Here is a 27,555-nt window from a genome sequence, read left to right as displayed (position 1 = left end):
AATTTGAGGAGGACACAAAATTTAGTCCATAGCAGAGTTATTCTGGGGCTTTCCCTGGTGGCTCGGTGGTAAAGAATCTGCCTGCCCATTCAGGAGATATGGGTTCAATCCCTGGGTCGGAAACATCCCCTGGAGAAGGAAATGACAACCCACTCCAGTATTCCTGCCTGGGAAATCCCATGGACAGAGGAGCCTGGCGGGCTACAGTCCATGGGGTCACAAAAGAAGCGGACACAATTTAATGACTGAGCAACAACAGCAACAGAGTTACTTTATCAGATAAGATCAGTCGCTCAGTCGTGTCCCGACTCTGCGACCCCATGAATCGCAGCACGCCAGGCCTCCCTGTCCATCACCAACTCCCAGAGTTCACTCAGACTCACGTCCATCGAGTTAGTGATGCTGTCCAACCATCTCATCCTCTGTCGTCCCCTTTTCCTCCTGCCCCTAATCCCTCCCAGCATCTGTTAATGCAGAGACAGGGAGGCCAGGAGCTGAGCGCTGCAGATTGTGTGCTCCACGCATGCTCCATACTCAACAGGAATAGCCTTGGACAAATTACTGCCTCCCTCTGGATCTCAGTTTCCATTTTTATAGAATAAGGGACTCAAACTAGAAGAAATTCGAGGTCTTACCTGCTCTCCCACTCTGACACTGTGCATCTCTTAAGCCCATCCTCTCCATCCTCTAGAGAAGGGCTTTTTATGTGAGCACGGGCGTGTGCGGGGGTGAGGCCCTGGGCACGTGAGCACAAGAGCATAATTGTCATCTGCCATTTCTCGGCTGGTCCTTGCTAAAGCTCGCTTCCCTCCATTAGTAGGATGGGGGCAGCGTTGATGAGGCTTTGTACCTTGAAAGAAACCGAAACCCTGCCTGACTCTCGGGCTTCGAGAGGTCCAGTGGTCTGTTTATCATCCGGCACAGTCCACGTTGAGCCCAGATGGGAAGCTGGGGGGCGGGGGTGCTGCCTCGTCTGGCAGCTCCCCTTCTCCGCTCTCCTTGAGAGACTGGGAAGTTCATTATTTCCCTGACTGGCTTTTCTGGTGAGGCTCAAATTAATTTTCCATCTCTCCCCCTTTCCCAAGCCTTGCAGTCATTAAATGCCAGGGAAAGTTAAATAAACAGCTGATTTACAGAAGCGTTTTCTTTCTTTTTGCCTCTTTTTTTTTTTTTTCCCAAAAGCCGGGGCCTCTATTCATCAGTTGTGCTGAGAGCGGTCTGATTAAGCAGTTGGTGCTTCCTTCAGACGAGTGAACGCAGGGTCAGAGGGCCTAGAGACAAGCAAGAGGCTCCTAATCAGAGACTGAATTCCTACAGGCCCCAGCTCCCCGCTCCTCTCCCCTCCAAAGTCCAGGGCAGGGCTTTCCTGTACAGAGGGATGAAGAGACGTACCTGGCCCCGACCCCCTGGGTATCCCCACCACTCTGAGCTGGAAGGGTTTGTGCAAATAATTTCACTCAACTCCACCGCTGTATGGGCTTCCCTGGTGGCTCAGGGGGTAAAGAATCTGCCTGCAATGCAGGAGACTGCCTGCAATATACTAGACCCGGGTTCAATCCCTGGGTTGAGAAAATCCTCTGGAGGAGAGAATGGCAACCCACTCTAATATTCTTGCCTGGGAGATCCCATGGACAAGGGAGCCTGGTGGGCTACAGTTCTTTGGGTGCAAAGAGTCAGATGCTACTTAGGGGCTAAACAAGCAGCGCCGTTTATGGAGACTAAGCGAGGGACGGGGACTTGCCCAGGCTCGCACAGCAAGGTGGAGGCCGTGCTGGGTCAGAGCCCCCAGTTTGGGGCTAAAGGAGAGAGGCTTCCAGACTTGAACGCCTTGGATCACTTGACACAGAAGGAAAGCGCGTCGCGTCTGCTGGTCCCGCCAGCGGGCCACCAGCAGAGCACACACGATGCACTCTCTGCTCACACACATTTACACACGGATGCACCCTGGCGCGTGGAGCTGGCGCCTGACTGAGCAGAGCGGCTTGACATCCATCTAGACCGAGAGTCTGCACCTCTCCCTGGATTGTCATGGCTGGCTGCAGGACCTGGCCAGCCTGCCTCCCGCCCTACTCAGTCTGGCGTCTGTCCCCCGCCCCTGGAGCCTGGCTGCACAGTGGGAGTGTCAGTGGGCAGGCAGAGAGCAACGCTGGCTTCCCGGCCGTCCTCTCCCCCGGATGGCCGGTGTCTCTGGGTCCTTGAGACTCACCAAGTATGGTGAACCTCCCTTCTGAAGAACAGAGACAGAAATTCTTACTTCCCAAGGCTGTGGTGGGGATTAAATCTGAGGCTTTATGAAGTACCTGCTCTTGAATTTGCTCAGCAACCATGCACCAAGGGCCCAGATTCCAAGCGCTGTTTCATTACGATTCCTCCTGCCTCGGCGCGTGGTGGATGATCGGTGAGTGGAAGCGGCTGCTGGTGTCACTTGGCTGTTGGGCGCTTGCTGAGCGGTTCCCTTGTGCCAGGTGCTCTGCCCTGTTTGGGAGCAAATAGCTCACCTGCAAGGTGACGAGTGTCTCCAGACAGTAGTGCCCGGGGTGGCGGATGAGACAGACACACAAGAAGGTCATCCCAGACCACACGAAAAATGCTCTAACAGATGAGACAATGGTCATGAAGAAATCAGAGTCTGCATAACTGGGCACCAATTACATGCCAGGGACTGTGTTAAGCGCTTTGTTTCTTTGCCTTAATAAATTCGCAGAACAACTATAGGAGTTGGGTTCTGTTATTACTTGCAGAAGAGAAAACTGAGGCACGGAGAAAGAAGTTAATAGCTTGTCCAAGGTCACACAGCTGCTGGGCAAAAGGCAGGGGAGGCACAGAGGAAGGGTACTGACTCCATAGGTGGAGTCAGGCAGGGGACACTGCTGACGGGGAGAGCTTCGAGGCGGCCTTGACTCCTGAGAGTCCAATCCCCTTCTTTCCTGCTCCCCCCACCCCCTAGAGCGGAGTCCTGCTTGACCCTGAAAGGCAGTCATGTGACCCATCGCTTAGCCCTGGCTGATTGTACCAGGATGAGCAACTGACCAATGAGCTGGGCCAATCAGAATGAGCAGTGCCAACCAGTCACTCTTGCACTCAAGTATTCAAACCGGCATCAGGAGAGTGGACATCAGCTTCTGAAGACCTGAAGACTAGAAGGGCAGAGGGGAGCCCGTGCAGAGGAAAGCAGATCCAGAAAGAAGTGGGTCTAAGGAGCCACGGTAGTGGCTGCGGGTGGCTGGGACAAAGCAGTGTGATCTGTTTTCCCATTTCTGAGTTCTAGAGGCCCAGCTGTTCTTCCAGCTTCTGGGGTTCATGGGGCCTATTGAGCCTGATAATTAAGCCTTCTTTACTAAGTGATGCTTTTGAACTGTGGTGTTGGAGAAGACTCTTGAGAGGCTGTTGGACTACAGTGAGATCAAACCAGTCCATCCTAAAGGAAATCAGTCCTGAATATTTATTGGAAGGACTGATGCTGAAGCTGAAACTTCAATACTTTGGCTACCTGATGAGAAGAGCTGACTCATTGGAGAAGACCCTGATGCTGGAAAGATTGAAGGTGGGAGGAGAAGGGGATGACAGAGGATGAGATGGTTGGATGGCATCACCGACTCGATGGACATGAGTTTGAGCAAACTCTGGGAGTTGGTGATGGACAGGAGGCCTGGTATGCTGCAGTTCATGGTGTCGCAGAGAGTTGGATATGACTGAGCGACTGAACTGAACTGACTCGAGTGCAGCTAAGGTGGGCTTCAGTCTCTTGGGACCAAACACCACTGGCCTGAGACAGGTGAGCAGCTGCCTCCTTCCGCCAGTTAGGACAGGGAGAGGCCAAGGCAGAGGAGCGGGGTGGGGAGAGATACTCAAGCAAAGGCTCAGAACCTGCAGGCAGGGAGGAAGCTGGGAGGGGTGCCGAGCACCCACAGCGCGGACCCTGTGGGCCTCTGCCTCTGAGCTCCTGCCCAGATGTTGCCGGGGCTGGTGCCTTTGTGAGGCTGCGTGGCCCTCTGCCTTGTAACAGAGGCCCCGTAGCTCATTTTCAATCAGGCCCTCTCCCCAGCACACAGCAGAGTTAATTAAACACAGCCTTCCCTTCAGCACGGAAAGGGAAAGCAACCTCCTGATAAAACAATTCGTGTTTACAGCCCCGCCCCCTCCCTGCCTTCCTCCCACCCTCTCTTAATTCCTCGCCTTCATCATCTCACACTCTGCCTGCTGTCCGTAAATTAGCACAAGAAAGCCAAGAAAGAAGGAGAGGAAAAGGGGCAGATGGTCCGTCTATGTTTCCCGGGGACAGGGAGACCTTCCCGGTTAGCATGGGCTGGGGCCAGCTGCGGTGCTGGGGAGCGCGTGTGCTCAGGGTGGAGAGCCAGGACACGGCTGTCGAAAGCCAGTGTCTTAACCTCTCTGTTTCTCCTCCCCTAACCTCCCTGCGTTCTCCTCCGTATCACAGGGCTCACACGGCCTTCCTCCTAGGCTGCTGTCAGGATCAGATGAGATCCGTGTAAGGAGAGTGGCAAGCGCCGTGCCGGGCCTGGACGCATCCGCCCTAGTTCCCTCCTGCGCCCAAGGTGGCTGGGACTGGGGACCTGTGCTGCGTGACAACAGGCTGGTTGCTTGACTTCTTTGGGCTTCTGTGGAAAGGAAAGCTGTGGCTCCTCTGCGTAAATCGTGTCCCGCAGTGAGCAGGAGGCAGACAGAAAGGCGCAGTGGTAAAGGGGCGTGTGGCCTGACATACGGCTGCCTGCATCCCGTCCTCCCTGGCTCTGGTGTTCTCTGGCAGGACCAACTCAAGCAACTGGTGCCTCAGTTTCCTCGGCTGTAAAGTGGGGGCGATGTCTCTCCTACTTGAGGGATCAAATGACTTAACATGAAGTGTTCAGAACAGCGCTTGACACGTGATCAGCACTTGAAGGGTGTCAGCTATTCATCTTCCTGTTTTTGATCTGGTCCAGGTCCTGCCTTCAGACGAGACCAAAGCCTGAAGCCTGTTCTTTGAGGAGGAGTCTGGAGTTTCCATCAAAAGTGACTCCAGAAAGAAGAGTGCACCCCGCTGTGGCCAACTGTTTCCATGCCTAAGATTGGGAAGGGGTTGGTGGAGTTCTTTGGTGCCTCAGTTTCGTCTCTTAAGACAGAGCTTAATTAAACCTCCCACGCAGGGCTGTCAGGAGGCTTAAGTGGGATTACAGTGTGAAGCTCTTGGTGTGTGGCTCTCCATCCATCCATCCACGCCACCCTGTACTGACTGATGGGTCCTGTAGCCCTGAGCATCTCCAACAGACCAGAGCATCTGCTGAGCCTGTGCGGTGTGCGGCGTCAGGCCCGGTGTTGGGGGTGGAGATGGACTCAGACTGGAGCTGCCTGCTCTCGGAGCAGAGGCGTGAGCCCAACACGTGTTAAACCAAATGGTGGCCTCGGGCTCTGATGAATCCTTCCCAGGGAACAATAAATCTCGAGCAGAGTGGTGAGGTACAGATACAAGTGCCAGAGGAGGTAAGAAATAAGAAAGGAGTTTTCTGAGACCGGCATGGCCCAGCATCTCTCAGGGGTTGGCCCTGGCCCAGCCATTTTGCTTGGGACATGCACTCTGGGATCGAGCCTGAATCCTTCTTGCTGCAGAAGGATCCTGTTTCCCCCAGTCCGATTATCCCAATAGCAGATCTTATGACCTTGAGAACAGCTTTGCAAATATTTGGTCAGACGAGCAGGTCGTGAGATGGATTTCCTTGTGGGTCTCAGGAATGGCTCAGAAGGCAATCCTCAAAGCAGATCCAGCCATTTGCAGGCCTCTGGCAGCTCCGAGCTCTCCATGATGACGACTTTGAAGGGACAACGTGGATGGTGGTTAGTTAGCACCATCTGGACTGGACCACTGGAACTTTTGGCACTAAGATCAATCTCTGCTTTACATCTTGGAGATAAGCTATCATTTAAAAATTTTGGATTTTGCTAGAAATGAAGTCTGGTGATACTATGAATGGACAGAATTGTCTTTAGTCTTAGATTTTGTGCCTCCTCCAAGCCGTTGATTAGTTGCTGTTGCTGCTTAGCTGCTCAGTTGTGTTTGACTCTGCGACCCCGTGGACTGTAGCCCATGGGATTCTCCAGGCAAGAATACTGGAGTGGGTTGCCATTTCCCTCTCCAGGGGAATTTCCCAACCCAAGGATCGAACTCAGGTCTCCTGCATTGCAGGCTGATTCTTTACTATCTGAGCCACCAGGGAAGCCCAAGAACACTGGAGTGGGTAGCCTGTCCCTTCTCCAGGGGATCTTCCTTGATCAGGAATCAAACCAGGAGCTAATGATCCATGAACTTGGCTGAGGTGTCCAAAGATGGGGCGGCTGGGTGAACGACGCTGAAGCTCAGTTTCAAAATCAACCCCAGTTTGGGGGAAAGGTCTTTTTGGTCTTAAGAAGGCTGGATAGCAGGCTGCCCCTATCGAGAAGGCCATGCTGAAATGCTCTTTCTGGGGCTCTCCCTTTGGGTTAATCGAGACCCTCCCCCCCACTCCTGTCCTGGCCCCACCCCCAACACGCTTGCTCTTAGTGGTAAGAGGACGATCCTCTACTTCATGGTCACCCAGGTACGTGCGGCTCAGGGAGATCCCTCTCTCCCACCCTCTGCTGGCACTGCCCTCTGTTCTGCCTCAAATTCCTGCCTTCCCTTCGGAGTCTGTCCCCCGGCTTGATCCAACAAGACGTGTGAGATCCCGGCCCCCGGAAGCTTACATCCTGGTGGAGAGAGGAGCCACAGCTAGCACTCGGGCCCTCGAGTGCTGACCGCTGATGGGCCGCACCGCCTGCATTGCCGTCCAACTCCCTGCAGTCTGATTTATCTTGTGCGCTGCCTTGCCCCACACTTTGGGGAGGGGCTTGGTCTTGCTCACTGCTGTATCCCCAGTGCCCAGCATTGATCCTGGCACGTGACACGGGCTCACTAAATACTTGCTGAGTGACCGGATGAATGAATGAAGGCAGGCTTTGGCGGGTCTTTCCTGAAAAGATCGGGGGGCCTGCAGTGGTCGCTCGGGGCTTTCACTCTGTGGCCATGTAAGGTGGAGACCCCGCCTCCTCCTGGCCCTGGGAGGCTCTGTCTCTCTGGCTGTAAAATGGCAAAGCTGAGCTGCCCAGGCTGCTCTTCGCCTGACTGCTGATGGCTGGGGGCTTGCTCTGGTCCCCTGCCCTGGTCCTCACTGCTTCTGCTGCCACCCAGCCTGCCTGCTTCCCTGGCCATGCCCAATCTGGACATGCAGCTCCACGGCCTGTGCCCCCCTCGCCCGTCCAGGAGCCCTGAGTAGTGGTGCCCCACTCTCCCTGCCTCTGCCCCAGCCCGCTGGCAAACGCTGTGCCTGCCATTCTATGAGCTAGTGCATGAAGGTCTACAGTAGGTCCCCCACCTGCTCACGAGTTCTATTCCAAAAGCACGTTCGTAAATCCAACAAACTCGGCTTAGGTACCCAACTAACACAGTTTGCTATACAGTATTACACTAGAAGAGGTTTATAATTCTTCTCACACAAATAATGCATAAAAAACAAATAAATAGAGGAAGCATTTTTTAATCTTACAGTACGGTACCTTGAAAAGCATGCTAAATAGCACAGCACAGCAGCTGGCACCAGGGGCAGGCGTCGAGTGAAGAGGCAGGAAGAGTTGCTGATTATAGGAGGAGAGGCCATGGAGGGCGGTGCAGCTGCAGGAGGGCCAGCGACGGAGGTGCAGGGCGAGCTGCAGTTTTGCTCGCGCCTGGTGCTGACGGCTCAGGGTCCCGCTCCTTGCTGGGTTCAATTCTATCCGCTCACTTGAAAAAATGATGCAGCGAGGTCTGGGTAGTGGCTCTTTCTTTCTCGTCACCGATGACACGGTTAACACTGGATTGCGTTCTGAACGGCTGTGTGACCTTCAGGTTCCTTTCTGTGTTTGGATCCCGTGACTCAAAGTCTAATGGTGCCTCGTAAGATAAAGAAAATCCCCTCGCCGCTTCCCGTGCCGAGAACCTCCTCATCCCTCAGTTGCTCCTTCTCGTCTCGCTTCGCCCTTTCCCTGGGCCTCCAATTCCTCAGGTGTCCGTTCGGAAGCTCCTCATGTCGCACGTCTTTTTAGCCTTTTACATGGTTCGTGAGGTTCTCACGGCAAGTATCCTGCCGTTCCCTCCTCCAAGAAGGCCAAGTGATTATCTGAGGAGGCTTCACAAATAGCGCAAGAATGAGGAGAAGCGAAAAGCCAGGGGGAGAGGGAAAGGTACACCCAATTACACGGAGAGTTCCAGAAAACATCGAGAAGAGACAAGAGGGCCTTCTTCAACGAACAATGCTTCACGATAGAAGAAAACAGCAAAAGGGGAAGGACAGGAGATCTCTTCAGGAAAATTGGAAACGTCGGGGAACATTCCACCGAAAGAGGGCACAATAAAGGGTAAAAATGGCAGAGACCTAGGAGACGCCGAAGAGACCAAGAAGAGATGGAAAGAGCACACAGAAGAACTGTGTAAAAAAGACCCCACTGACCCGGATTACTCCGATGGTGTAGCTAGTCACCCAGAGCCAGACATTCTGGAGCGCAAAGTCAGGTGGGCCTTAGGAAGCACTGCTGTTAATAAAGCTTGTGGATGTGATGAAGCTGCAGCAGAACGATTCAAAGCCCTAAAGGATGATGCCATCAGGGTGTTGCATTCCTTATGTCAGCAAATCTGGCAGACCCAGCAGGGGCCACAGGATTGGAAAAGGTCAGTCCTCATCCCAGTTCCCAAGAAGGGGTATCAAAGAATGTGCTAACCATTGGACAATTGCACTCATCTCCCATGCTAGTGAGATTATGCTTAAAATCTTGCCTGCTAGGCTTCACCATTATGGGAACCAAGAATTTCCAGATGTCCAAGCTGGGTTTAGAAAAGGAGGAGGAACCAGAGATCAAATTCCCAACATTCACTGGATTATAGAGAAAATAAGAGAATTTCAGAAAAAACATCTATCTCTGTTTTGTCAACTACGCTAAAGCCTTTGACTGTGTGGATCATGACAAACTGTGGAAAGCTCTTAGAGAGGTGGGAACACCAGACCATCTTACCTGTCTCCTGAGAAACCTGTATGTGGGTCAAGAAGCAACAGATGAACCCTGTATGGAACGGCTGATTGGTTCAAGATTGAGAAAGGAGTAGGAAGGGCTGTATGCTGTCACCCTGTCTGTTTAATTTATACGCTGAGCACGTCTTGAGAAATGCCAGGCTGGATGAGTTACAAGCTGGAATCAAGATAGGCAGGAGAAATGCCAACAACCTCAGATATGTGGATGATACCACTTAAATGGCAGAAAGCAAAGAGGAACTAAGGAGCCTCTTGATGCGGGTGAAGGAGAAGAGTGAAAGAGCTGGCTTAAGACTAAATATTAAAAAAACTAAGATCGTAGCATCTGGCCCCATTACTTCATGGCAAACAGAAGGGGGAGAGGTGGAAGAAGTGACTGATTTCCTCTTGGGCTCCAAAATCACTGCAGATGGTGACTGCAGCCATGAAATCAGAAGAGGGTTGCTTCTTGGCAGGAAAGCGATGACAAGCCTAGACAGTGTGTTGAGAGGCAGAGAAATTACTCTGCTGACAAAAGGTACATACAGACAAGGCTACGGTCTTCCAGTGGTTATGTGCGGTTGTGGGAGCTGGACCGTAAAGAAGGCAGACGCCAAAGAACTGATGCCTTTGAACTGTGGTGCTGGGGAAGACTCCTGCAAGTCCCTTGGATAGCAAGGAGATCAAACCAGTCAATTTTAAGGGAGATTAAACCCTGAACATTCATTGGAAGGACTGAAGTTGAAGCGCCAGTGTTTTGGTCATCTGATGCAAACAGACGACTCGTTGGAGAGGTGCCAGATTCTGGGAAAGACTGAGGGCAGAAGGAGGAGAGGGCATCAGAGGATGAGACGGCTGGATGGCATCTCGGATGCAATGGACATGAACTTGGGCAAACTCCGGGAGATGGTGAGGGACAGGGCGGCCTGGTGTGCTGCCGTCCATGGGGTCGCAAAGAGTTGGACTGGGCGGCTGAACAAGTACATGTTGCACAGCAACAGTTCTACGCGGTAACACACACAAAGGCACAACCACTTGTGGACGCACACACATGACAACACACACCAGGCGCAAAACTGATTGATGAGACGGAACGTGTGAACACACACTCACAGCCTTGGAAGTTCACAACTTGGGGGTTTCTACGTAGGGGACTTACTGTATTCCCAAAGACAGACCTGGCTTCAGGCCACCATTTAGCAAAAGGAAACCCTGGGAAAGTGCTTTTACCTCTTGAGCCCCCGTTTCTTTAATCTGGGTAATGGGCAGTAGTCATTTCAGTTGCAAAGAGTTGATGTGAGGATTACCTCTTAGGACAGTCAAGAGCCTGGTATCTCAGGAGGGGTTCAAATCCCTGTGTGGACACTTCCTGGCTGTGACTTTGGCTGAGTGACTATATACTAACAGAGCATCAATTTAGTTATCTATAGAATGGAAAATAGGAAAACTAATCAGTTAAGTTCAGTTGCTCAGTTCTGTCCACCTCTTCATGACCCCATGGACCACAGCACGCCAGGCCTCCCTGTCCATCACCAACTCCTGGGGTTTACTCAAACTCATGTCCACTGAGTTGGTGATGCCATCCAACCATCTCATCCTCTGTTGTCCCCTTCTCCTCCTGACTCCAATCCCTCCCAGCATCAGGGTCTTTTCAAAAGAGTCAGCTCTTTGCATCAGGTGGCCAAAGCATCGGAGTTTCAGCTTCAGCATCAGTCCTTCCAATGAACATTCAGGACTGATTTTCTTTAGGATGGACTGGTTGGATCTCCTTGTAGTCCAAGGGACTCTCAAGAGTCTTCTCCAACACCCAGTTCAAAAGCATCAATTCTTCAGTACTCAGCTTTCTTCAGAGTCCAACTTTCACATCCATACATGACCACTGGAAAAACCATAGCCCTGACTAGACGGACCTTTATTGGCAAAGTAATCTCTTTGCTTTTTAATATGCTGTCTAGGTTGGTCATAACTTTCCTTCTGAGGAGTGAGCATCTTTTTATTTCATGGCTGCAATCACCATCTGCAGTGATTTTGGAGTCCCAAAAAATAAAGTCAGCCACTGTTTCCCCATCTATTTCCCATGAAGTGATGGGACTGGATGCCATGATCTTCGTTTTCTGAATGTTGAGCTTTAAGCCAATTTTTTTGCTCTCCTCTTTCACTTTCATCAAGAGGCTCTTAAATTCTTCTTCACTTTCTGCCATAAGGGTGGTGTCATCTACATATCTGAGGTTAACGATGTTTTTCCCGGCAATCTTGATTCCAGCTTGTGCTTCCTCCAGCCCAGCGTTTCTCATGATGTACTCTGCATATAAGTTAAATAAGCAGGGTGACAATATACAGCCTTGATGGACTCCTTTTCCTATTTGGAATCAATCTGTTGTTCCATGTCCAGTTCTAACTGTTGCTTCCTGACCTGCATACATGTTTCTCAAGAGGCAGGTCAGGTGGTCTGGTATTCCCATCTCTTTCAGAATTTTCCACAGTTTATTGTGATCTACACAGTCAAAGGCTTTGGTGTAGTCAATAAAGCAGAAGTAGATGTTTTTCTGGAACTCTTTTGCTTTTTCGATGATCCATCAGATGTTGGCAATTTGATCTCTGGTTCCTCTGCCAGATAATGACTACTACCCATTATCCAGATTAAGAAAACAGAGGCTCAGAGAGATAAAAGCAGTTTCCCAAGCTTTTCTTGTGGTAAATGGTGGGCTGAAGCCAAGTCTGTCTTTGGGAATACAGTAAGTCCCCTACATAGAAGCCTTAAGTTGCAAAAAGTAATAATTGAACCCTATTATTTTGCTGCAAGGATTAAACGAGATAAGGCGTGGAAAGTCCTTGGTCTCGGGCTTGGCACATAGGTAATTTATACTTACTGGCTGTTGCTGTTGTTATAGTCTCCATCTGTTTGTGTGCTGGGGACTTCATAGGTGCCAACGGATCAACGAGTAGTGTTCTCTTGCCCTCTGCAGGAGTCAGGGCTTCTGTTTTGTTGTTATCAGGGTGAACACAGTGAGGGTTTGAAGTCACATATTTCTGCTAATTTGGAGTTTTCTTCTCCTGGGTACCACTCTGCCTCCGGTAATTGTCAGAGAGCTCTTCTTGTCAAATAGATATTGACTAGAGCAAAAGCCCCGTCAAACAGGTGTTCAGAGTCCTTCCACACCTCTTATCTCAGCGTGGCCTTCACTGTTCGCATGTGACAGGACAGAACATCAGAGCCTGGAGAGGTTCGGGGAGTCGTGGCGGGTCACACAGCGTGCTGACCCCACCAGCACTTCCGGCCTCTCGTGAAGGGCTCAGGGCCAGGCGACTGTCAGCCCCACCGTCGCTGTCATCATCTCTGTGGGAACGGGGTGTCGAGGTCTTCCAGGCATTTCCACAACCATTGTCTCTTCTGATCCTCTCAGCAGCCCCGTGAGCTGGGCAGGACTGGGTCCATCAGATATTATAACCATTTTTCAAAGGGGGAAACCTCAGGCTTGCAGGAGGCTCAGACTAGCCTAAGGTTGCACGGAGCCAGTGGCCTGCTAACACTCAGCCTGGTGCTCCGACCTGCAGGGCAGGGCGGCCGTCACGTGGTGGCACGCCCCTGCTTCCTTGTGATGCCCGTCCCCAACCTGTCCATCCGCCCTCCCCACCCAGCTCCAAGAATTCTCAGTTGAGAGCTGTCCAGAGGGCTGGGCGCCTCTCGGGCGGCCTCAGAAACCGCCGGGCGGCCTGAGAGCCCTGCACACCAACTGGCAATGCTTTTCCGTCTCTTGAGCAGAAGAGATGAGCAGCTTCAGCCACTGACTCTGTTTTTAACCACCGTGCATGCAAGCAACAGACGTCTCTTTCCAGGAAGATAGATGATGTCTTTGCAACAGGATGTGAGACCCCAAAAGTCTCATGACTTCCCTGCTAAAAGTTTCTTCCAGTTTGGAAATCGCCTCAGAGGTTTTAAAACCTGGATCCATGGGAGAAGGTGGTAAAACGCATCACTGGGAGTTTCTGAAGAGTTAAGGAGCTGGGATTTCCTATCTTTCTGGTCTCAGCATTTCTCCCCTGAGGGGAGCAATATATAAGGTCAGACAAGCTCTCCACACTTGGAGTGTGTACTTGAGGCTCTGGGATCCAGAACGTACCAGACTCTTACCAGGATTTAACGAGTTGGTGCAGGTAAAGCGCTTGGTGCCTAGCACCCAGCAGACTGAAAGTCAACGTAAGCCACGGTTTTCTTCACAATATTCATAACATCAGGCAGGGAACAGGAGTTGGGTAAGTCAGGTAGCAATTCGTCAGTTTGATAGAGGGAATAAGAGGAGAAGAAAGCTCCTTTGGGCTCTGGAACTCTCAGTGTCCTGAAACTTGCATCTCAGTGCATTTTCCCATTCCCTCCTCCAGGGGATCGTCCCCACCCAGGGATTGAACCAGGTCTCCCGCATTGCAGGCAGATTCTTTACCATCTGAGCCACCAGGGAAGCCCCAAAAGTCCAGCAGTAATAACAAAATGGAGCAAGGCCCTCTCGCCCAGAGAAAGAGGCCTCCCTGACCTGGGAGGTTCTAAAACAGAGGCCCAAGGAGAAGACAGCCCAGAGCGGGGTTGTGGCACCAACCTGTCCCTGCACAAATCAGCTGTTTCACGGGCCGTGAAATGTCACGGGTCCCTGGGCTCCAGGAGTGGAGCCATCGCCGGGGCCTGCAGTGCTGGGAGCAGTGATGGCCAGCGTTTGAACCTCATGGGATGTGATGAGCGCGGGGAGCGGAGGGCCTGGACTCATTCAGGAAATGTCACTGCTAAGCCTGGGGCACCCGCTCAGCTGTCTGCAGAGGCCTGCGCCCATGAGCCTTTCCTGGGGGCTCCATCGGCTTCTCCTCTGGCTTTGGGGGAAGTGGCACACCTCCCTGTTGGGATCAGAGCCACGGCCCTCTCTCTCGGCTCCTGCCTTTGTCTGCTCTTGGCTCCCCCAGAAGGAGCCCCCGCCTCCTTGGGCTGCAGGGTCTACTTCAGGCTTTGGTGTTACCTGCCTTCCTCCTCACGCCTGCACCCACCACTCCACGTGTGACTGTGCACTACAAACCAGCCTGGACAGCCTTGTTCTGAATCACAGGGTCACAGGCAGGAGGCTGGGCCACAGGACTACAGCAGTGACGGTCATCAGAGCTGCACTCATGTAGCATTCAGTGTGCCCCAGGCGCCAAGGGGAGCTCTCTTCTCTAATGCACCCAGTAATCCTGCAAGGCTTCCCAGGTGGCGCAGAAGATGCAGGAGACTCGGGTTTGATCCCTGGGTCAGGAAGATCTCCTGGAGGAGGAAATGGCAACCCACTCCACTATTCTGGCTTGGAGAATTCCACAGACAGAGGAGATGGGCGGGCCACAGTCCACGAGGGTACAAAGAGTCAGACACAACTGAGCGACTGAGAACACACAATCCTATGAGGGCGGGGCGGCAACCTCATTTTACAGACGAGAAAGTCAAGGCTTCAGAGAAAACAGTTTGTCCCAAATCATTGTATTGGTTTGGCCAAAAGGTTCATTTTGGTTTTTCTGTGACATCTTATGGAAAAATGCAAGCAAAGTTTTTGGCCAACCCAACAGTTTGGCTTCCCTGGTGGCTCAGACTGTAAAGAATCTGCCTGCAGTTCAGGAGACCTGGGTTCGATCCCTGGGTTGGGAAAGTTTCCCTGGAGAAGGGAATGGCAACTCCAGTATTCTGGCCTGGAGAATCCCATGGACAGAGGAGCCTGGCAGGCTAGACAATGAGGTTGCAGAGAGTCAAATACAAATGAACAAATTTTACTTAGCTTCAAGAGTTTGAAAGATGCAGAAGCAGAATTTGAGCCCAGCTGTCTGTGATCCCATCCTTGACCGCTGCATTGCCCCAGGCTTTATAAAATGGGAAATATTTAGTGTTCTTTTCAATTAATGGAACCACTTCTGCTTTTTTTTTTTTTTTACAGATTCCAAAGTTTCTCCACCCATTAATTTACTCAGTCCTATGAGAAAGGTTGAGAAATTGCCTTCCCATTTTAGTGATGAGGATCTGAAGCCCAGAAAAGCAAAATGACTCACCTTGAGAGGCAGCCAGAAACCTGGGCTCCTGCCTCCCCACGAGAAGGCTGGGTTACAGGAGGCTGTGTGTCTGGGAGAAGCCATCAGGGCGCTGCCAACAGAAGGAATGATTGTCACAGGTTCATTTCCCGAAGTGTCATCCCCTCTTCTTGGAGATTGCAGTTTGGTCATTAATAAGGGCTGTGTTCCCCAGCCTTCCATCCCCACCTCCAGTTTTGGAGCTTCCTCCCTCTGCTGCAATTTAACCAAGTAATTTATTAGCTAATATGTGCCCAGAAGGTATTTATATCAAATGTGCATTTGGAAATCCAGCTGCATCTGAAGCGTGGGTAACAAGCTGCTGACCTGCCTGGAGATCAGGTTGCATCTGAGACACCTGATCCGGCAGAACTCACCTTTCCTCGACCCTGAATGTGAAGGACTGCAGCCTGCTGTCTCGAGACTGGGAGCCTCTTGGAGGCAGGGGATTGACAGATACGAGTATTGCCATTCCCACTCTTAAAACCTTTCAGAGCTTCCCTACCATCTACTCAGGCTTCTCCTTCCTTCTGTCTACCCATCCATCCATCCATCCATCTATCCTTCCATCCATCTTTCCATCCATCCATCTGTCCATCATAATTTGCTCATTGCTTCATTTAATGACAGCTTAACTTATTGTGATCTAATTTCTTATCCTCCAAAGCACTTACATTTTAATATATGCAGTTTCTCTCTCTAATACAGTCCATCTGTATCTATCATCTACTGTCATTATTATTTATTGCCTTTCAATAAGCCAATATTTCCCCCTGTCCCACTAGAATAAAAGACCCACAGAAGGAGAATCTTGGTTTTAATTACTGGTACTCTAAGTGCCACCCAGTAGGCACTTAATAAGCAATTGTTAAGTGAGTGAATGAACATAGATATAACATGAAGAAGATACAGATTTACAGGAGTAAGACAAAACTGGAAACTTCAATGCATATTAAGAAATATTGTCTGGACTCCTACTCACGATATTCCTTCCATCTGCCTTTAGTGCTCCTTGTGAGGAAAAGTTTGAGGTCACAGGCCAGTTGGGAGGAATCCAGGCACCTTACCTGGCATTCTGAGCTCTCCAGCATCTGAACCCTGCCCTCCTGTCCTGTCTCTGTTCACAGACCATCCAGTTGGTTCCAGTCTCTCACGCTTTGCACACACACTCTGAGCTATCTTTCCATACCTCAGGGCCTTTGCACACACTCTTTGCCTTACAGGAATATCATTCATCCTCTTGTCCATTTGGAAAACATTTTGCATGCTGCTTGGGACTAGGTTCCGATTACACCTCCTTTTGAAAGCCTTCCTAGTCTTCGTTCTTCCTGTTCGGGGCAAAATTAGACTCATCCTCTGCCTCTATGACTCCCGCTATGGAAGAATATTTCGCATGATGAATTTGCTTATTTTTCCTCTGTCTCCTTCATGATATGAGAGCTCCTTGGGCCAGGAACTAATTTCTCAGTCCTTAAGACAGAGTGCTGTTTGTGGAATTATTATAATGATGTTGACTATTAATTATTTGGTAACTATCAGGTACTTTTCTAAGTGCTTCAGCTTTCAATCTTCATAATAACCCAATAAGGTAGGAGCTATGATTTCCCCAATTTATAGATGAGGAAACAGATGCAGAGACATTGTGGTAATTTACCCAGGATGACATCTTCATAACTGGTGGTGCTAGAGCTGGAACCTGGGCAAGCTGACCCTGCAGTCACTGGGCTGAGTGTGACACCGAGAAGACTTTGAACGTGGCTGGGTCTCAGTTCTCCCATCTGTGCAGTGGATTGTTTGGGTGAGATAACATTTAAGAACTCTTTCACTGAGGACTCCCTTTGGATTCTCTTCTATCTGGAGATGATTCTCCATGCAGCAACCTCCTGCGTATAGAAATGTAACTGAAGCCACAGGACTGGCGGAGGAGGGTCCCAGCAAGCGCTTGTTTCTAGGACAGTTTTGTCTGAAACGATGAGCAGGGAGGTGAGTGATCGCGTGAACATCAAGCACGCTTTCTGGACTGTGCTATATCGCACTGGTTTCCCTTAATTCTTTTCCTCTCGCCCTTCCCATGGCTTCCCTGTAGGGGGACTACACTCTTACTTTGTCTTTGGACTTAGCCATGTGATTTACGTTGGCTAATAGACCGTTTAATTCAGTCGCTCAGTCGTGTCTGACTCTTTGTGACCCCATGGACATGGCACGCCAGGCTTCCCTGTCCGTCATCAAATCCCGGCCCTTGCTCAAACTCATGTCCATTGCATTGGTGATGCCATCCAACCATCTCATCCTCTGTTGTCCCCTTCTCCTCCTGCCCTCAGTTTTTCCCAGCATCAGGGTCTTTTAAAGAGTCAGTTCTTTGCATCAGGTGGCCAAAGCATTGGAGTTTCAGCTTCAACATCAGTCCTTCCAATGAACATTCAGGACTGATTTCCTTTAGGGTGGACTGGTTGGATCTCCTTGCAGTACAAGAGACTCTCAAGAGTCTTCTCTAACACCGTGATTCAAAAGCATCAATTCTTCAGTGCTCAGCTTTCTTTATAGTCCAACTCTCACATCCATACATGACCACTGGAAAAACCATAGCCTTGACTAGACGGATCTTTGTTGGCAAAGTAATGTCTCTTCTTTTTAATATGCTGTCTAGGTTGGTCATAGCTTTTCTTCCAAGGAGCAAGTGACTTAATTTCATGGCTGCAGTCACCATCTGCAGTGATTTTGGAGCCCCCCAAAATAAACTCTCTCACTGTTTCCACTATTTCCCCATCTATTTGCCACAAAGTGATGGGACCAGATGCCATGATCACAGTTTTCTGAATGTTGAGCTTTAAGCCAACTTTTTCACTCTCCTCTTTCACTTTCATCAAGAGGCTCTTTAGTTCTTCACTTTCTGCCATAAGGGTGGTGTCATCTGCGTATCTGAGGTTATTGATATTTCTCCTGGCAACCTTAATTCCAGCTTGTGCCTCTCCCAGCCAAGTGTTTTTCATGATGTACTCTGCATTTAAGTTAAATAAGCAGGGTGACAATATACAGTCTTGACATACTCCTTTCCCGATTTGGAACCAGTCAGTTGTTCCATGTTCAGTTCTAACTGTTGCTTCTTGACCTGCATACAGATTTCTCAGGAGGCAGGTCAGGTGGTCTGGTATTCTCATCTCTTTCAGAATGTTCCACAGTTTGTGGTGATCCACACAGTCAAAGGCTTTGGTATAGTCAATAAAGCAGAAGTAGATGTTTTTTTTGGAACTCTCTTGCTTTTTTGATGATCCAACAGATGTTGACAATTTGATTTCTGTTTCCTCTGCCTTTTCTAAATCCAGCTTGCACATCTGGAAGTTCACAGTTCACGTACTGTTGAAGCCTGGCTTGGAGAATTTTGAGCATTACTTTGCTAGCATGTGAGATGAGTGCAATTGTGTGGTAGTTTGAACAGTCTTTGGTATTGGGTTTCTTTGGGCTTGGAATGAATATTGACCTTTTCCAGTCCTGTGGCCACTGCTGAGTTTTCCAAATTTTCTGGCATATTGAGTGCAGCATCTTCACAGCATCATCTTTTAGGGTTTGAAATAGCTCAACTGGAATTCCATCACCTCCCTACCTTTGTTTGTAATAATGCTTCCTAAGACCCACTTGACTTTGCATTCCATGATGTCTGGCTCTAGGTGAGTGATCACACCATCATGATTATCTGGGTCATGAAGTTCTTTTTTGTACAGTTCTTCTGTGTATTCTTGCCACCTCTTCTTAATATCTTCTGCTTCTGTTAGGCCCATACCATTTCTGTCCTTTATTGAGCCCATCTTTGCATGAAATCTTCCCTTGGTATCTCTAATCGACTGTAGGTGGAAATAATTGTGTGCTAGTTCCAAGATAAGACTTTTAGAGACATGGCCAGTTCCTGTTAGCATTCTTGAACTTCTGTTCTACATGAGAGAACCTGAGCCCTCAGGCCCTAGAATAAGACCTGTGGGATCGACTCAATGCCTACCAAAGCTTGGAGCCCAGCTGAACCTGACTTCAGTTCAGTCGCTCAGTCGTGTCTGACTCTGTGACCCCATGGACTGCAGCACAGCAGGCCTCCCTGTCCATCATCCACTCCTGCAGCTTGCTCAAACTCATTCCATCGAATCGTGGTGCCATCCAACCATCTCATTCTCTGTCATCCGCTTCTCCTCCTGCCTTCAATCTTTCCCAGCATCAGTGTCTTTTCTAACGAGTCAGTTTTTTGCATCAGGTGCCCAACTTAACCCAGCCAAAACCAGCTGAACTGCAGCAGACCTACGTATCTGTGAGTATGAATCACATATGCCATGTTGTGAACCATGGGAACGTGGGGATGTTTGTCACGCAGCCTTAGCAGAGTGGAAACGTGACCAATGTATAGAGTGAGCGGCAGGCCAGCGGTGAGCGTAGCATACTTGTTGAATTACATTGTCCTTAATCACATAGAGGACGAACGTTAAAGCCAAACTAGGAATGACTCTTAAGCAAAGAGATGGCACTCAGCCTTTCCAAATTCCCCCAGTCCTTGCTAGACGACATATTAGGCAGGAAGTCTTTGAAGGACTGGATGCCTACATAGGGGCCCTTCTTTGTCCTCACTGTCATACGTTGCTGTTTGGTTGCTCAGTCGTGTCTGATCTCTGCTGGACCGTGGACAGCTTCCCTGTCCTTCATGATCTCCCAGAGTTTGGAGATCCAACCAGTCCCTCCTAAAGGAAATCAATCCTGAATATTCACTGGAAGGACTGATGCTGAAGCTCCAATACTTTGGCCACCTGATGTGAAGAGCTGACTCATTAAAAAGATCCCTGATACTGGGAAAGGTTGAGGGCAGAAAGAGAAGGGGACGACAGAGGATGAGATGGTTGGATGGCATCACTGACTCCATGGACGTGAGTTTGAGCACACCCTGGGAGACAGCTATCATATAGCTAGTGACATTTCATTTCCTCTGTTAGTCAAATAAAGTGCTTGGTCATAGCCTTCTAGAAGAAATGATCTAAATTGGTGAGACCTGGCATTCCCTCTGTGGCTTTTGGCATATTTAATCTAGAACTAGGATCTTTCTGGTTTGACAAAGAGCCAGAGGAGTCTGGTTTGAACTATTTGGAATGTTATCTGTGAGGGAAGATGCCTCAGAAGAGAGGTTGAAGTGTCTTCCCTTTCCAGCTCCCTGAATCTGTGCTATGGCCGTGGGTGGTATCAGTGGTGTTCTGGGGGAGATGGAGACGGTATGAAGGAACTTGGAAAGTGTCTGCAATTTTGAAGCCCACACAATCTCTGTGAAAGTCTCTCTTTCTGACTCAGGCTTGGTTTGGGCGTTACCTAACTCCTATGATTCGGCACAAGCCCATAAAATCTTCTAAGATCTTGTTAGCCTGTTTTTTTTTTTTTTTTCATTCTCATGGTCCAGTCCCAGAACCCTGGGGCCACGAGTGCGGTGTTGAATGAGTCCTGGTGGTTATGATTTTCAGACGCGTTGTATCATCGTTCCCTGCCTCACTTTCCGTCTGTTGCGGTAATGAACGTCCACAAACGTGTTAACTAAAAACAACACGTATTTATTCTCCCACAGTTCTGGAGATCTGAAGCCCGAAATCAGTTTCATCTGGCTGAAGTCAAGGAGTCAGCGGGGCTGGCTCTTTCTGAAGAAGCTGGGGAGACGCTTCCTGCCTCCTTTCGCTTCGAGGGGCCACTTGCTCTCCTTTCCTCGTGACCCTTCCTCGCATCAGTCCAGCCTCTCGCTCTCGTCCTCGCGTCTCTTCCTACCACACTGATCCTTCTGCCTCTTGTGACTGTGCCGGGGCTGCCTGGATGTCCAGGGCAATCATCCCCTCTCGAGATCTGCAAGCTCTCTTTCATCATACAAAGCAACAGTCGCAGGTTCCAGAGATTAGGACAGGGGCATCTTGGAAGGCTCATTATTCTGTGACCCTGATGTTTCCTCCATGGTAGGGCAATGGGGTGTCATTACCCAATTATTCCCATTTTACATTTGAGGACACTGAGGGCAGTGGGTTACAGATTTGGGACCAGAGCCTAGACTCCTGGCTCCCACTCTAAGCTCCTCTTCCTCCTGTCCTGCCCCTCCGTTTTCATCTTCTTTCCTTTCCCTCCTCTTCTTTCTCTTCCTCTTCCTCCCCCATCCCCTTCCTCTTCCTTTTTTTCTGGTGTAACACTAATATTCATAGAGTGTTTGCCATGTGCCCAGCGCGGTTTTAAACACTTGTAGATAGGTCACACGCCGTTATTACTCCCAGGCAATCCTAAAGGAAATCAGTCCTGAATGTTCAGTGGAAGGACTGATGCTGAAGCTGAAGTGCAAATACTTTGGCCACCTGATGCAAAAAGCCAACTCATTGGAAAAGACCCTGATGCTGGGAGGGATTGAGGGCAGGAGGAAAAGGGGATGACAGAGGATGAGGTGGTTGGATGGCATCGCCGACTCCATGGACACAAGTTTGGGCAATGTCTGGGAGACAGTGAAGCACAGGGAAGCCTGGCGTGCTGCAGTCTACGGGGTTGCAAAGAGTTTGACATGACTTAGTGACTAAAAAACAACAAATTATTACTCCCATTTTACAAACAAGAAAAATGAGGTTTTGGGAATTTGGGAAACTTTCCCAAGATCAATGCCCAAGCCGTTAAGCAGTGAAGTTGGGATTCAAACCCGGGTGTCCTAGCATGGAAACCCGCGTGCAGCAGAGGCTGTCGGCGCCGAGCTCTGGCCTCCAGAGAGCTCTGAGAGCTGGCTGCCAACGCTCACAGCTGCCCTCTTCTCCTGAGAACTGCCCTTGGCCTGCACGAGCCATTTCATCAAGAATACCTGGAAGATGACACTCCCACCCGGAAACCTCTAGGAAGTAACTGGTTGATTGAGAGCACACAGTGCTGACCCTGCCCGGCACCAAGAGCTCGCCCCTTAGGAAGGGGACTCTGCCGTCACTCATGCTCCAGGGCCCCCGCGGGCTCAGGTTGGGGCTGGACTTTGGCTGAACCCTCGTCTTCATTAGCTTCTCCCCCCTCCCCAACCCCGATCCTGCTTTATTCACTCCCAAGCTTCTCCTGAGAGCTCTCTCTTGGTAAATCACTTACATGGAAATTCCCACCCCAGGCTCCTTTCATAGGGAACTCAGCCCAAGGCATGGCCTAGGATTTGTTCCAGGAAGCAGAAGCAGTGAATGCAAAAGAATACGGGATTTGGCGCAGAGATCTGACCTTAAGGCAACTACAGGGACTGAAACAGTCCACGGTCTGCCCCTGGTACTGGTCCTGAAGTCAGCTGGGCAGGCAGTTGGGACAGAAGGATGGACGGGCATTGGGGGAAACAACGACGTCTGCAGGAATCAGCCAGAACACGCAGCAGTAGACTGGAACTCGTGCATCTCTCCCCATCTTCCAGCTTCTGACCTGCAGAAGAAGTTGGCCGACTTCACCATGTTGCTGCACAGCACCCAGCCTGGGGTATGGAGACCCTGGAGGAGATGGAGCAGGGTTGCTTGAAGGCTCAGGCACTGTCCCACCCCACAAGGCGGGCCGTGCATGAGAGCGACTCTGCCTAACCCCACCCAGTGCTGAAGAATTGATGCTTTTCAACTGTGGTGTTGGAGAAGACTCTTGAGAGTCCATTGGACTGCAAGGAGATCCAACCAGTCCATCCTAAAGATCAGTCCTGAATATTCATTGGAGGGACTGATGTCGAAGCTGAAACTCCAATACTTTGGCCACCTGGTTCGAAGAACTGACTCACTGAAAAAGACCCTGATGCTGGGGAAGACTGAAGGCAGGAGGAGAAGGCGGCGACAGAGGATGAGATGGTTGGATGGCATCACCGACTCGATGGACATGAGTTTGAGCAAGCTCCGGGAGTTGGTGATGGACAGGGAGGCCTGGCGTGCTGTAGTGCATGGGGTCACGAAGAGTTGGACACGACTGAGCGACTGAACTGAACCCCACCCTGACCTTGAGCATACAAACATGGCTGCTGCTTCACTGCACTTCCAAATCCCAAGCAAATTTCTCTACTGCCAACCAAACTCAGAACCAGAAAGGGAAAGGGACTCTGAAAGATAAAGTCCCAGCTGAGTTAGACTGGTCTAGTAAACCCACCATGGATTAAAGGGACTCTGAAAGATAAAGTCCCAGCTTAGTTAGACGGGGTCTAGTAAACCCACCATGGATTACCCATAACAACCTGGCACATGTACCCACTTCTTTTAACCATATTTAACTTCCAAATTAATATCCTAGCAAAATCCTGTTTTCCACCTCACATAATCCTGGGTACAATTGAAAACACATTAACCTTCTTCCCCAGAGTAGATACAAAGTTTGTTTATCCATCTTTGAGTGATGTTCATACTCTTTCTAGCTCAAGCTCCTACTATATATAAAATAGATAACTAAGAAGGACCTGCTGTATAGCACAGGGAACTCTACTCCATACTCTGTAACGGCCTGTATGGAACAGACTCTAAAAAAGAGTGGTGTTTGCATATGCACAACGGACTCAATCGGCCTGAAACTAAGACAACATTGTAAATCAGCTCTACTCTAATGAAATAAGCAAACAAAAACCTCCTTATTAGATAGCCCGTGACTTAAGTGCTGAATGATCAGTTAGCTGTGCTGTTGACAACTCTTATGTTAGATTATAGAGGAATGAGTGAGGGGGAAAGGCTTTGATTAACATATGCATGAACATTTTCACACAAAATAAGGAAATACTCAGCTCTATTACCTGCTTCATGTCTTCCGCTGATCACGTGTGTGATTGCAGCTGACCTTTATAGTCTTGCTCATCCACTGCCCTTCTCATAATCCATTTGCCTTCCGCAATAAACTGGCCTTGGGGTAACACAGAGTTGCATTCTTTAAGGGCCTGGGTCACTAACGGTTCTACCTATAAAGGGTGGTTGTATTTCTTTTTATTGGATTTCATTACGGAATATGGGGATATTAAGGAGTGCCTCAGGGCATCTCTGGGATTCAGAGTATCTTCCTGTTTATTCCCCATCGTAGAGCAGCAACTCTTGTTATTCATGATTAATCACTGTAGCCAGTCTGGAGACTCCTCTCCACAGACATTGATTCATTGCCATGGGGAGCCCAAAATGGGCAGATCGCAGTGGGCCCATTAATGGTTAATGGGCCCATTGCTGTGTCTCCGGGCATCCCTCTTTTGGGATCTCAGATCTCTAGACTGAAAGAACCTAAAGTCCTGGGGATGGAAAGCAAACGGTTGCTAGTGAATTACACAGGGTGATAGCCAGAGGAGTCACGCCCACTTCTACCCCTTAACACCTGGACCTGGGAGTCTTGGCTGGGGGTGAACAACACTGTATGTCGGTTGCTGGTTTTGGAGCACAGGCTGCTTGCTGGAGGATACTGCCCCAGGCTGCAAGGAGTTGTCACAAGGCTGATGCCATAACGGAGTCTGCAAAAGGCCACTCTGCCATTTAGTCAGACCAGCTGCTTCAGGGTGACGGAGATCTCGGTGAGACTAGTGAATTAACCAAATTCACCACATTTACTTGCTGTAAATGACCTGAAGCAAAGCTGTGTGGAATGCTATGAAGGTGATCAAGGCATTCTGTAAATCCACAGATGGTGGTTTTGGCAGAAGCACTGTGGGCGGGAAAACAAATCCGTGTTTAAGATACAGGTCTGGATAAGTAAACTGAGAACAAGCATGGAGTCGTACTGGGAGTTCAGCACTGGACTCTAATTGGTAATTGGGCTTTGCAGTGACTGGGCTGGGTCAGCCTCGAGTGAGAGTCCAGTTTGCTGAATCCCTGCCTAACCTCCATCCCTTCCTCTGCAGTCATTTTGCTCATGAGCCCATTGGGTAACGACAGGGAGGGCTTAAGAAAGAGTTTGATTGACATCCACAAAATGGATCATTTTGCCCATCCACGTGCTAAGGTCCTGCTTTATTGAGGTCACTCTTTGATGAGTGTGCTTTTAGGACACAGATACATTCACCCAATCTTCCAACTTGCAAAGTTTCAGCATATACCTCTTCTCAAGACCTCACTTCACCAGTTTTATAACTGTGTTTCTTCTAAGTGCCTGACTTGCTGTCTCTCCTTCCAGGCTAAGCAAACAATCAGGCTCCCTTCTCAAAGCTCTGCACTGGAAGGATTTCCCTTCCTCACTGTCCTGGAGAGTGAGGCTACACGGCTGCAGCTGCCCCCTTAAGAATAGTGCCAGCCTATCCTGCTTGCTCCTTGGAAGAAAACACTGAAAAACCTGGACAGGGTATTAAAAATACATCACTTTGCCAACAAAGATCCATATAGTCAAAGCTATGGTTTTTCCAGTAGTCATGTACGGATGTGAGAGTTGGACCATAAAGAAGGCTGAGTGCTGAAGAATTGATGCTTTCAAATTGTGGTGTTGGAGAAGACTTCTTGACAGTCCTTTGGACAGCAAGGAGATCAAACCAGTTAATCCTAAAGGAAATCAACCCTGAATATTCACGGGAAAGACTGATGCTGAAGCTGAAGCTCCAATAATTTGGCCACTTGATGTGAAGAGCCCTCTCCTTAGAAAAGACCGTGATGCTGGGAAAGATTGAGGATAGTAGGAAAAGGGGACGACAGAGGATGAGATGGTTGGATGGCATCACCGACTCGATGGACATGAGTTTGAGCAAACTCTGGGAGAGGGTGAAAGGCAGGGAAGCCCGGCGTGCTGCAGTCCATGGGGTCTCAAAGAGTCAGGTATGACTTAGCGAATGAACAAGAGGCCTCCTGCAGAACCATCTACAAACCAGAACCATTTCTTTCTCCCTCAGTTAAGTTGTCAGGGAAGTCCACAGAAGGCCACAGGTGTGAGCTGAGAGAGAGGCAGTTTTGCAGTGTGAGAGGGGAGATGGGCCTCGGGAGTGTTTGCTGGGGTGACTTACTTGTGTCTTCCCGACCTGCTTGAGCTGGTATTGTATATGCTACTTCCATCTCATGATAAAATGGCTTGCCCAAATGCCCAGTATTATGGTTTGGTTGCTCAGACAACACCCAATGCATGATGGGCAGCTGAGAAGGCACAGGGACCGGGTGGCCCATAACCAAACTTTCAGTCCGTATGAGGTCGTGTGGCGACACGGAAGCCATTTCTCAGGAAGGTATCCAGATGGTGGCACCGCGGTTCTCCAGTCTGGAGTCTGTGCTGTGATTCACGTAGGGAGCCTGCCCAAGTCCACACAGCATCCCTATCTACCGCACACCCTTCAGGCATCGTCAGATCTTCTGGGTCCCACAGCCCGACCGGCGGTGTAGTCTGCATGGCAGCCTGCACCTGTTGGGGGTGGATGAGCAGGTCTGGCCTGATAAACCCAGTCCAGCATTCCAATATCCCTAAGCTTCTGGACGCCTTCCGCTGCAATCCACCAGGGAAATGCTGGCATTAGGACATCATTTAGTGCGGACCACCTTGGCTTCCAGGTCTTAGTCACTCAACCAAACGCTGTTGACAGGCAGTCCCAGCTGCTTGAGCAAATGCGTTGAATCCAGAATTTCTGCTTAATTCACCCAGGTCAATGAATTTAGCCTGACCCAGCACTACACATGTTTTCTCTCTGATCCAGTGTCCTTAGGGTCCACTCCCAGAACTACAGAAAATGGGATGCTGGGACATGTAGTTCTAGCTTAGCTAAGTTGACATAGTACAAAGCATTACGGACACTTTGCTTACTGTATCGTGTTGCCTCCTTTTAATCTTAAAAAAAAATTCTTCCTGGTTTCTCTTGAAGTGGAATATGTGTGTTTTTTAGAGGTACAAAGGTAAAAACATAAGCGCAGTAATATTCACGCCTCAGGTTGAAACCCAAGGTCACCGGTGTTTCGTTCTAAGCCTCAGAGTCACACCCATCCTCTCCTGAGGGTCCCTGTGTCTGTAGCCACCCACCCCCAGTCTGCTGGCAGCACTTAACTCACCTTATCTCACCTGTTTCTGCTGATGAATTGTTATCCCCATTTTACAGATGTGGAAACTGATGCCAACGGAACAAAGCTGTAAAACGGGCAAGGGAGAGGACTGGAGTTCAGACTCAGGTTTCCTGCCTCTACAGCCAGGTCATGCTGAGGGAAAGGTCCCCCCGATTCGTGTCCCTGCTTGAGTTAACATTTGCTCCAGGTTACTGGTGATGGGTGAGACATGGAATCCCAGAACCACAGACTCTCCTCATTGCATGGGGTCCTAAAGATCACTTTAGAGTTGAGGAGATCAAAGGCCAAAAAGATGAGGCAATTTGTCCAAGGCAAGCCAGTCGGTCATCAACAGGACTTGGGCAGAAGGTGATGGCCAGGGCTATGACTACGCACGGCCAGAATTAAGTGGTTGCGTGTTTGCCATTCAAAACGTGCCTGATCCACATCAGTCTCTGACTAAAGTGGTGCCTATTCAGGGAGTCACACACTCTTTCCTCTGTTCC

The sequence above is a fragment of the Bos taurus genome, chromosome 2 (genome assembly GCF_002263795.3).
Source record: "Bos taurus isolate L1 Dominette 01449 registration number 42190680 breed Hereford chromosome 2, ARS-UCD2.0, whole genome shotgun sequence".
Lineage (NCBI taxonomy): Eukaryota > Metazoa > Chordata > Mammalia > Artiodactyla > Bovidae > Bos > Bos taurus.
This window is presented reverse-complemented; position numbering follows the sequence as displayed.